This window comes from Lissotriton helveticus, chromosome 6, assembly GCF_964261635.1.
Source record: "Lissotriton helveticus chromosome 6, aLisHel1.1, whole genome shotgun sequence".
Taxonomy (NCBI): Eukaryota; Metazoa; Chordata; class Amphibia; order Caudata; family Salamandridae; genus Lissotriton; species Lissotriton helveticus.
The window spans coordinates 440,686,886-440,698,900 of record NC_136067.1 but is presented as its reverse complement, the minus strand read 5'-3'; positions in this window follow the sequence as shown (position 1 = coordinate 440,698,900).

Below are 12,015 nucleotides of genomic sequence, written 5' to 3'. Positions count from 1 at the left end.
TTGAGTAATAACCACATAGATTACAATTCAACATCAGTTTGTGGCCTATATACAATACAAGTCCTAATAACACAACTTTAAGGGTAACACGTTCTAAATATATCAATCCTCAGAGCGATTATGTATAGATGAAATCAATTTTCCAAAAAGTATTGTAATTCTGAGTCAATATTTATGCCCAACTCAACTGCATGGAATTTCAAAATCCAGCGTGCTTCACAGTGGCGAACCTTGAGTTCCCGTTTACCACCCCTTCTGTCAGAAGGGATAGATTCGATTCCATGAAAACTAAAGGACATTTTCGAGCTCTCCTTTTGGCATTCTAATGCATGTGTCACAATAGGGTATCTCGGATCTAGATTTCTTAATGCCCTAAAATGTTCGGAAATACGATCCTTCAAACATCTAATAGTACTGCCTATGAATATTTTAGTGCACCTGCACACAATAGCATGTACTACAAACTTGGTCGAACAATCACTATGTTGGATCCGTTATATTGAAGATCACGTATATTATGCATCGCAAATTTGCACATGCTGTAATTGCCACATTTATATGATCCAATATTTGATGTGTGCAGCCATGTGTTCTCCGCTTTATTGGGCTTAGGGTAACTGGGGCTGACTTTGTGCCATAAAGTTCTCCCTCTACAATAAACGATGCTTGGATGTTTACTAATATGTGGACCTAAATTCCGGCCCGATGTTAACAAATGGCAATGTTTTTTAATGATATTAAAAATCTTATATGACCAAGCGTGATAGTTAGTGATAAGTTTCAAAGTGGATTCGGTCGTTGATTTTTTACCACCCATAATACCCATTTTCAAGGTGTCCACTTTAGGTAAATTAGCAGCTCTAATCTTATTCTTTTTGACCACATTCTTATCATATCCTCTAGCGTGGAATCTGGCTTTCATATCTTCGGTGCATCTGAAAAAGTCTTCATCATCGCTACAATTTCTGCGCGCCCTATAAAACTCCCCATAGGGAATGGCATTAACTTGTGATATGGGGTGCGAGCTTGTGGAGTGTAATATTGAATTACAGGATGTGCTTTTTCTAAACAGATTACATTTGATTTTATCTGAGTCAACTGTTAGTTTCACATACAAAAATACAATGCTTTCCTTACTGTGAGTCATAGTAAAAGATACATTATAAACATTGTTCAAGTAATCGAAAAACTCATATAGATCTTTTTCGCTTCCTGTCCAGATTAGTAAACAATCATCTATATATCTACCATAGTAGACTATACATTCTTGCCATTTAGTACCCGATGGGCTCCAGATGTGCGCCGCCTCAGACCGACCCATGAAAAGGCAGGCAAAAGACGGTGCAAATCTGGAGCCCATCGCCATTCCGCAGAGTTGTTGGTACCAGTGCTCTTTAAAAAAAAAACATTGTGTTCCAAAATTATGCACAACATACTGATGAGCATCTCAGAATGCTCCAGGAGCTCCGCTGGTCTTTTAAAAAGACAGTATTCAAGGGCTGAGATGCCCTGATCGTGTCTAATATTGGTATATAATGAGGCCACGTCTAGTGTAAGTAGAATCATAGAATCATCCCATGTATTAAGGATATGTTTTGTGTTTGTAATGGTGGCAGGTAAATTAACCTCATAGGGTTGCATGAAGGTGTCAACAAATGTTGAGATCTTCTCGGTAGGGCCCCCTAGTCCTGAAACTATTGGTCTCCTTGGTGTGTTTGTGAATTTTGGGAGTGAATACAAGCAGGTAAATTGAGGTTTATAAATTAAAAGATATCCAAATTCATCATAATTAATTAGCCCTTTGACATTCCACTTCTTAAGTTCTGTATTGATCATATTTTTTATCTCAAGAATGGGATTCCTAGTTAGTTTCCTGTAACAGTTAATATTGGAAAGTTGTTCCATGATTTCACTCTCGTACATAATAGTATCCATTACAACAATGTTGCCGCCCTTATCGACTTCACGGATGGTAATTTCAGGATTGTCACTCAGTTATTTCAGTGCCTTCTGTTCTCCAGAAGTCAGGTTATTAGTGTTAGGCCTAGTCCTGTTGTGTAACATGTTTTTTTCGCATCTGTCCTAGTCATTTTTCACCATTTTATAAAAGACTTCAATATTATTGCCACTGGTTAATTGTGGGGACTTAGGTTTCAGACCACTATCAATGCTAAAATCCGTACTACATTCCAAATCCTTCAATACACGATGCATTAGAACTGGGTCATGTTCACTCTGGGTGATAGATAAAAGTAGAGATGTGTCACGTATGTCCTGTATCAATTGACCACCCGTAACAATATTATTTGCAGTTTGTTTATTAGGCACAGGATTATTCGAAAAGTACTATTTCAATTTCAAATTACGTGCAAATTTGTACAGGTCGATCTTTACATCTGTCATATCACACTTAGACATGGGACAGACATTCATTCCATTTCCAAGATCTTCTGACAGTGACATTTTGGACAAATTGATTACCCTGATTAAATCTTCTTCAGTAGCCCTCACTGTTTGTTCTTGTTCCAAAAGCGGGTCTCCAAACCCTCTCTTGCTCTTTGATTTCCCTCTCCCCCTCCTCCCTCTTTTTGTTTTCCTCTGTTGTCTTCCCTTTGTCGGATATTCGATTCTTTGTTGCCCATACGCTTAAGTTGGACTTCTCGTAAAAAACTATTGGCCGTATTTGAACCTACTGCTCCCTCAGTTGTACCTGCTTCGCTATTTAGGGAGATATTGCTTGAGGATGTACTACTTTGTCCTGGCATTAAGGAGGATTTACTACCAACCCTCTGCAAATCAGTCTTGACCAGGCTATCAAATCTTTTTGTAAAGGTAAATACCCTGCCACTAGAGTAGTTGATCTCATCCCTTTTCAATTTGCGGGCTTTCCTCTCCTTAATAATGTCCTCAAAACTACTAAGTATTCCCTCTAAAATCGCATAATTCGTTTTGGTAGCTTCAGTCAAGTTTAGATTTAAAATGTCCTTCTCTAATATGTTGATTTCCTCAATTACTTTAGTCACCTTTCTATCAACATTCTCGATCAAGATATCCATTAGCCTCATAGAGTTGCCAGTTAACTCTTTTTCCCATAACATAAGCAAATCCTCTCAATGAATGTGTATGACCAAGTTACTTAAGTGTGTCAGCTTGCGCGTTTGTACCCCACTGCCTGTTAACCTTTTTTTCTCTTTCTTTAATGAACCTTCTGCTGTGAAGATCCACGATGATCCAAGAAGTTTAACTTGTAATTGCTTATGTCACAGGTGAATCTAAGGAAGGGGGGCTTCATCTACTGTGCCAGATAGTAATGACATCATCAATATATCGTTTTCATGATATAATCTTTTTGCAGTAAGGGTTGTCATGGCTCTGTATAAACTTATTTTATAGATTGTAAACAAAGAGACATGCCAAGCTTGGCGGGAATGTGCTGCCTATTGAAGTTCCACGAGTTAGTGTAAAAATTCACCTTTATATTTAAAATAGTTTCTCATGAGGGCTAGGTGTGCACAGTCTAGGATGAAATCCCTTGGTCTCAAGAAATCCTTCAGTATTTCCTCCTGTGAAATGCTAGTATTGAATGCTTACACATCCATCTCAATCAGGGGTTTTTCCTCCAGGTGGAAGCAGATACCATCCAATAAATTCAATATTTCCTTTGTATCCTTAAGGTAAGTAGGAGTATTTACCACTGTAGGTCTTAAGGGCCAATAATGCAGGGTAAGTAGGAGCATAGCTGTTGCATGGTCACACATTATAATCTGCATACACTGAAGTGAATTGAATTAGAACTTTACCACATGAATGACATATGTTTTTAAGAGAGCAAAAGGCGAACTGGGTTGTAATGATTTATGCTTGTCATATACAGTTCCTTCCACGTATAAGATGTTATAATGACAGGTAATATTTATTCTTGTCTTGATGCATGATTGAAGCATGCAGCATAGCCAATCTTGTTTATTATGTTCTACACCCTGACAAATGCCCAGAACCCTTTTTCCAAGCTATGGGGCATATATTTAGAGGAGTTGTGTTGCTCTTGCATCATGCAACGTGGTGCAAGAGCAATGCGAGTCCAAAATGTGATTTATAAAACCACGCAAGGCCACCTTGAGTGACCCTGAGTGGATTCATAAATGTGGAGTAACAAAACGCAGTGCAAATTAATGAATGAAATAATGAATGAAATAAAATTTATAACGCGCAACTAAAACCCGAAGGCATCAAGGCGCCTAACAGAAAATAAATCACAAAAAGGCAGAGACAAAACTACGGGTAGGCTTTGGCAAATAGCCGTGTTTTAAGGGCCTTTCTAAAGGGCTGAAGTGTGGGAAGGGCCTTAATCTCCACAGGAAGAGCATTCCACATCTTTGGTGCTATTGTGGAAAAGGCTCTACCACCCCATTTAGCTCTGCGGACGCGTGGTACAAATAGCAAAGTTTTGTTGGCGGAGCGCAGATTTCTCGCTGGGCTATAAGAGGTCAACAGAGCCCCAATCCCCACTGACCTATTTCTCGCTAAGGCGCCAAATGTCATGCACAGGATTTTAAAAGAAATCCTGTCCTCAATCGGGAGCCAATGCAACGCCTTCCTCGCGGAAGTGGCCGACGCTCGCTTGGGTAGATCCAACACGAACTTGGCCGCCGCATTTTGGACCATTTGGAGGCGCTGCAGCAGCCCCTTGTTGATTCCTGCATACAGCGCATTACAATAGTCAATCGGGAGCCTATGAGTGCAACCACTACTTGCTTTCTGGCCTGCTGAGATAAGTAATGTTTGATCTTCCTCAAGATGTAAATTATGCCCCAACAGGTGGAAACAGTTCTATTCACCTGCTGACGCATATTGAGGATAGGGTCGATCAACACTCCTAAATTTTTCGCCAAAGCTGCGGGTACCGGACAAGCTCCCAGTGAGGCCGGCCACCAATTACCCGACCAGATGTCCTCCTTTCAGCTGCAGGGAGGGAGACCATCCAGCACTTAAGAAATGAGGGCTACCACAAGAAACCTACAGGCTAGGGCAGAAGAGAAAAATAACTATCTAAGTAGAGCAAAAGAAGCCACGTTATAAGGTGAAATCAGGCAAAAAGAGCAGAAACAACAAAAAGGACAACAAGCAGATAATAATCACAACAAGGTCCCCTACGAGAGAGGAGATATAGGCCTCGCCCACCTGAAAGCAAAAACCTGCCGAAACACATCTGCTGGGGGAGAACTGAGCCAAGCAAGTGATACCAACAGGAAAAGCGACAGGGCTCATACCAAAAGACTCAACACAGCAAACAAAGAGATGTCCAGGCCCTAAGGGCACACACAGACAAGGACAAAACACACAGTGCGACAGATAACCCCCCGTGGGGACTCAAGCAAGACAGAAACTAGGAAGAATGGGAGAACGGCTGAGACAAAAGAGGCTGAACAACCGAAGCACCGAGGGAAGTATCAGGAAAGGAGGAAAGAGGAGGCACCCAACCAAAGATCGACAAAGAACATGGCTGACAGAGAAATAAGGTTGCAGCAACAGCAAATGAAGAAGAGCAAAGGTGATCCACTGACATCAGATTCGCCGATCAAACAAAAACCTGACATAAATAGTACCCTCGAAACGATACTTAAGAAACTTGTGGAGGTGCATGACCTGGCGAAATCAACAAAGCTCACCACAGAAAGAATCCAATTAGAGATTGCAGCAGTCAGAGCTGACGTGAACTCAGTAAACATCAGACTGGCAGCGGCTGAGCAACAGATCAGTGACTCAGAAGACTCTGGCCACAACACGAGAAAGGAAGTGAATGCGCTTTCAGACGCAACTAGTTCCCTCCAAAAGCAAATAGAGGAGATGGAAGACAGGAACCGCAGGGAGAACATAAGAATACTCGGGATCCCAGAAGGGTCAGCGGATGCAGCGGGGTCTTGCACCACATTCCTTGAAGATCTGATTCCCAAACTCACCAACCTAAAATTCACCCGGCAATTCGAACTGGACAAGGCATACAGAGTGCCTGCTGCCAAGTCACCAGCGGCCCAATACGAAAGGCCTATCATATGCAAACCATTGAGATCACAACATACCGAAGACATTTTTAACTAGGCACGCAGGAACTAACAGATCAACTGGACAGGTCACAAAATTATCTTAACACAGGACTACTCAAAACCCACGGTGAACACCAGGAAAGGCTTCCTAGCCCTACGCCAGAATATCAAAAACAGAAACATTCAATTCTTGTTTGTAGCGTCCCCAAAATTCAATATAATGGATAAGGTGAAAAACCGCTTCTTCACAGACCCTCAAGATCTGCACCGATATCTAGAGGGACCACCGACACAGGCCATGGACACACCGCTTCACAGCACAGCAAAGAGGGGCCCCTCGCCGGATCCTAACACTGAGAGGGCAGCCAAGTAAAACATCAGCCTAATCAATGGTATATCAAAGCCTATACAACATACCTTCCCCACAGAGAGGGGTGCAGATACCAGTAAGTAAAAGTCACCCACTCAAAACCAGCAAAAACTATCTCTTGCTCACAGAAGAAGCGACAGGAGACCCAGCAGACCAGAGCACAAAGTCGGACTGGAAGGCCGAAAAAGAAAAAAGGAAAACTCAGGGATTACAGCGTATCCTTTTACATTGGTTGATACATACAAACATCCGAACACACCAAGACCAATTCTAAGTTTTAAAAGATAGTGGAGTTTACAATTTGACTTTACGAAACTATTAAGCTCCGGGAGGCGGAATGGCGATCCTGCCGTTGCAACTTCCGTATTCTACTGAAGAAGGGGGGAGGGAGGTTCGGGGGTGGAGGGAGCAGCATTAGTACATCTCAGGTACCTATTCTCTTTATGTCAATGTCAATGGCCTAAACCACCCCATTAAATGTAGGAAGATAGTGCAAAACCTTGCAAAGTCCAAAAGTGATATAGTGCTACTACAAGAAACAAAACTAGATGAAGAAGACGCCAAGCTAGTCAGAGTCAACTGGATAGCACAGATAGCGAGCTCAGCAGCAGACAAAAAGAAGAGGGGGTCCTGACTCTAGTCTCTAAGAGGTCGAAGATACCGATAGACTCCCATATGCATGACAAGGAAGGGAGACTCCTTATAACAAACCTTTCCAGAGGGGAAGAACAGATCCATGTAGTGAACCAATATGGCCCCAATACAGACAACCCATCTTTCTGGACCGAGGCATCTGACACAGTAGCCAAAATCCCGCAGGACGAGCTCACTATTGTAGCTGGGGACTTCAACATCCCACTAGACCACCTAATAGACAGACAATCCTTCTGCCAATACCACCCCACCAACTCCCACGCAGCACTGCTGAACATGTGCTCCAAATTCAATGTCAAAGACGCATGGAGGCTACAACACCCTGACACAAGAGAGTACACTTTCTACTCCACCCTTCATGAGTCATACACAAGGATAGAATATAATCTAATCTCAGGGAGCCACACACAATTAATTGAAGAATCCGCGATTGAACCAAGGCTAGTCTCTGACCACTCAGCCGTCAACCTAAAACTAAGTGGCTGTCACGATGAAGCAATCCCCAGAAGGTGGCTTTTCAGAAATGACACCATCTCGGACCCGGGCAACAAAAAGGAAATTGAGGAAGCCATAGAGGAATACATATCTAACAATGACAATTGGGAGATTAGCATCGACACACTATGGGAGGCACTAAAAGCAACGATCAGGGGCAAATTAATCTGTATTAAGGCAAGAATAAACAAGCAAACAAACCTCAGGATAACCCAACTAGAGGAGGAGATAAAAAAGTTAGAACTCAAACACATAAACTCCAAACACGACATCGCAGTACTAAACACCCTAACACAACACAATTATGAATACACTAAAATCATAAGCGAAAGAGCAGGACTGTCGTTCAACAAATGCAAAGCACTTGATCTTTGTGAGTCCAATAGAGCAGGGAAACTTCTGGTGTCATACCTGAAGCACAAATGTAACCTAGTAGCGATCTCAACAATCAATGACACACACAACAAAACACACACAAGACACAAAGAAATCCTCAGGACATTCAAAGACTTCTACTCAGACCTATACAAAACGGAGCATTCAAGGAAGAATGTACAAGGTACCTAGAGAGACTGCGACTCCCCAAGCTAGACCAAGCAGATACAGCAAGTCTAGGACAAGAAATCAGCTGCAGAGAGATAGAAATGGCTGTTAAGTCCTATAAAAAATAAGAAGGCCCGGCCCGGATGGATACACAGCTGAGTTCTATAAAGCCTTCCTACACTGACTAGCCTCAATCATGAAAAAGGTCTTTAACCAAACTGCAACTTCACGGATGGTCCCGCTAACAATGACAGAAGCAACAATAATAGTCATCTCAAAAGAAGGCAAAAACCACCAACTCCCGAAAAACTATAGGCCCATATCACTCATCAATGTAGACTGAAAGATCTAAGCCAAAATCCTGGCAGCCAGACTGAACAGGGTCCTACCCAAACTATTTAGTAACACCCAATTCGGCTTTTACATGATTATTCTGCCACGTACTAGAACAGGTCTCAAGGAGACCGACACCAGCAGTAGCCATAGCACTAGACGCAGAGAAGGCCTTCGATAAAGTATCCTGGGCCTTCATAGAACAATGTACGTGCACCTTTCACCTAGGGGTGGACTACATCAGGATGACAATGGCCCTTTACCAGACTCCCTCAGCTCGCATCACGATAAATGGAACACCCTCTGACCCATTCAAGCTCCAACAAGGAACCAGACAAGGGTGCCAGCTCTCGCCGTCACTCTTCCTCCTGGCTCTAGAACCCCTCATCCAGGACATTAAACTTAATGACAGCATAAGAGGGGTCGACATTAATGGGGCGGTAGTAAAACTGGCTGCCTCTCTGATGACATTCTGATAATGACTGAACAACCAAAACCCTCAATAAAGGTGCTAATGTCCACAATAAAGGATTACTCAGAACTTTCGGGATACAAACTTATCAAGGAAAAATCAGAATGTAAACCACTAAACATCTATTGCGCTAGAATCATGCTGGGAGAGTCAGGTCTGGCCTGGCACACAGGTCACATCAAATACCTAAGAATACTCTTTGGCGCTGACCTAATAACCACCAAATGCCACAATGAGAAACTGTTACCAGGAAAAGTAAAGAAACAACTAGAAGCCTGGTCACCTAAATTCATGACATGGTGGAGACGAATCGAAACATTAAAAATGATGATCACGACCCTGATAAACTACCTGTCAGGCATGCTCCAAATCCTCCTATTAGATGAATTCCACCAAAAGATCGATAAAATGTGCACCAAATTCATGTGGCGCGACAAGAAGGCGAGGATTAGTATTAAGAAATTGAGACTTCCGAAATTACAAGGGGGAGTGAACCTAGCACATTTTAAGCTATTTCAACTAGCCTTCCTAGCTAAACAAGGTACACAATGGGTTGCCCATATACCAGAACACACTCCAGTGTGGATACAGGTGGAAAAAGCCATTCTGAACAATCTGAACCCACTAGCCCTACTAACATCAAAGGCACACCCACACTGTGGTAGCGCTCCTAAAACTGGACAAAAAATGGAGGTCAGCATTAAAGGATCCAAATCAGAATCACTCTGGTTGAATAACAATATCAAATAAAAGAGGAAAAGTCTCAAATTCGACACATGGATAGCAAAGGGCATTTTGCACCCACACCAATTGGAAAAAGAAACATCACCGATTACATTCTCCATACTGAAAACATCACACCCGCTAGAGGACTTAGACCTGTATAGATTCCTAAAGATAAAAGCAGCCCTGTCAAAATCAAAAATAGTGAGTACCCAACCCTCGATCTTCCAGTGCGTAGCAAACATAAACAAAATAGGCAACCAAGCCTCGCAACTATACAAAATACTTTGCCCCAAAAATACAAAACTCAACAACAAAACAAAGGAATAGTGGGATAAACTTATCCCCACGCTAACTGAACACGAGTGGAATAACCTGTGGTCCTCCGCCACCCGAAACAAGATCACCACAGTCTTAGCTCAAACTAAACTTTGGTTACTCCACAAAACATTCTGGACCCCAGTACGCTTACACACACTAGGCCTCAGGGATAGTCCACTCTGCTGGAACTGCAACACAGGGAAAGGGGACCTAGAACACCTGATCTTCCACTGCCCAACACTCAAGGGTTTCTGTGGTAGGGTGTTTGACTTCATAGACAATGTCTTTAAGTGCAAGATTATAAGAGACTTTGCCTCGCTCACCACGGCATATATTCAAACTGATCTCCCCTCAGAGGGAGAGATGGAACTAATGGACCTGCTACTGACAGGGGTGGTCAAATTGGTGATAACGAACTGGAAAGACACCACCAAGACTACCTACAAAGGCTGGTTCAACAGGGTCACCCGCCTCGCCTCAGAGGAGCGGATCAACTGGTGTTGCAATATTCTCCCTGGAAAGCATCATCCAGGGGCTTGTGGGAAGTCCTGGACAAAGCACTGGTCCCGTACAAACCCCCATAAGAAACCGACCCGTACACGCCTATGTGCCGTGCAGTACCTACCGGGCAACGGGCATGTAGGTGACTAGGGCCATATATATAGCCAAATCAACATGATATATCTACCGGTTTGTCTGTCCTATCCTTCTCCTCTGCTTATTCCTAACTTTCCTGTACTTTCCTATCTTACACCTACCTCTCTACAAAAGTTTAGCCAGCAATGGGAGACATGCTCAAAATGTACTGTTCTACTCTGTCTATGCCAGCGGCGGCAATCCCACATAACAAACGTATGTATTATGCATATATAACATCATAAAAAATAAATTAAAAAAAACCTAGGCAGTTTTTAAATGTTCCCTAGATACCCATTCTAGGACTAATGGTCAACTATGAATTTAGGGTTATGCATACTATCACCCGTTCCAGTGCCCCTGACACAAAAAGTCTCAAATATAAATATGGAGACATTAGCATTTCCTGTGAAAAAATGACCTATTTCTGGTAAACAGGTCGCTACAGTATTTGGACCCAGACTCCCAGGAAACCCTACCAAACCCAGAAATTTCTCAAAACTAGACACTGAGCAGAATTTAGGGTCATCTGACATGCATGGATCCCAAGACATTTGTCAATCTTTGTCTAAAATCACACATTTTCCTCACATTTCTGTGATGGTTACTTCCAGAATCTGCAGGGATCGTCAAATTTCCTACCAACAAGTGTTCACATTCTTCCCCTGTTACAAATGATGCTCCTTTTGTGTCTAGGCCTTGCAGGCATGAAACAAATGTCTGCAAAACACAACGTGGAGGCATTAACATTACTTGTAATAAAAATAAAAAAATTCTGTTTTGGTGAAAAGGATAGGTGTAGTATTTGGGCCTGAGCTCTGCCTCCACCCAGGGAGACCTTCTAAACCCAGACTTTTCAGAAAACTGGACACACAGTGGAGTCCTGTTAGGTCTGACTAGCTTTTATCCCACAATGTTTATTTGCACACAGTGCCTCACAAAAAAAAATGTTTCCTAAAATGTTCCCTTTTCCTCACATGTTTGCAATTACAACTTCTGTAATCTGTGGGGATCCACAAAATTCCTTCTGACCAATGTTCCGACACCACTCACAATAAAATCTCTACCTCTCTTGTGTGGATGGACACAAAGGTCTAAAAACGCAACATAGAGACATCAGGATTTATTATCCCAAAAATTACCTAATCTGGTCATATGGTTAGCTGCACTATTTGCCTTGGCTGTCACCCAAGAAAACCTACCAAACTCAAACATTCTCGAAAATAAACTGGATATCAAGGAATTTTAAGGTAGTGAGTCTTAAGTCGAACCAGTGCAAAAAGAGCACATGATGGACAGAATGCGGAACAGTGTCAAACATCCACACCTGAATGTAAGGCCACTTCTGATCAGGGCCTCTGCTCATTGCATACATTAATAGGTCAGCCCAGGGAGAGAATGGGAATAACACCTCTACCGAGTTG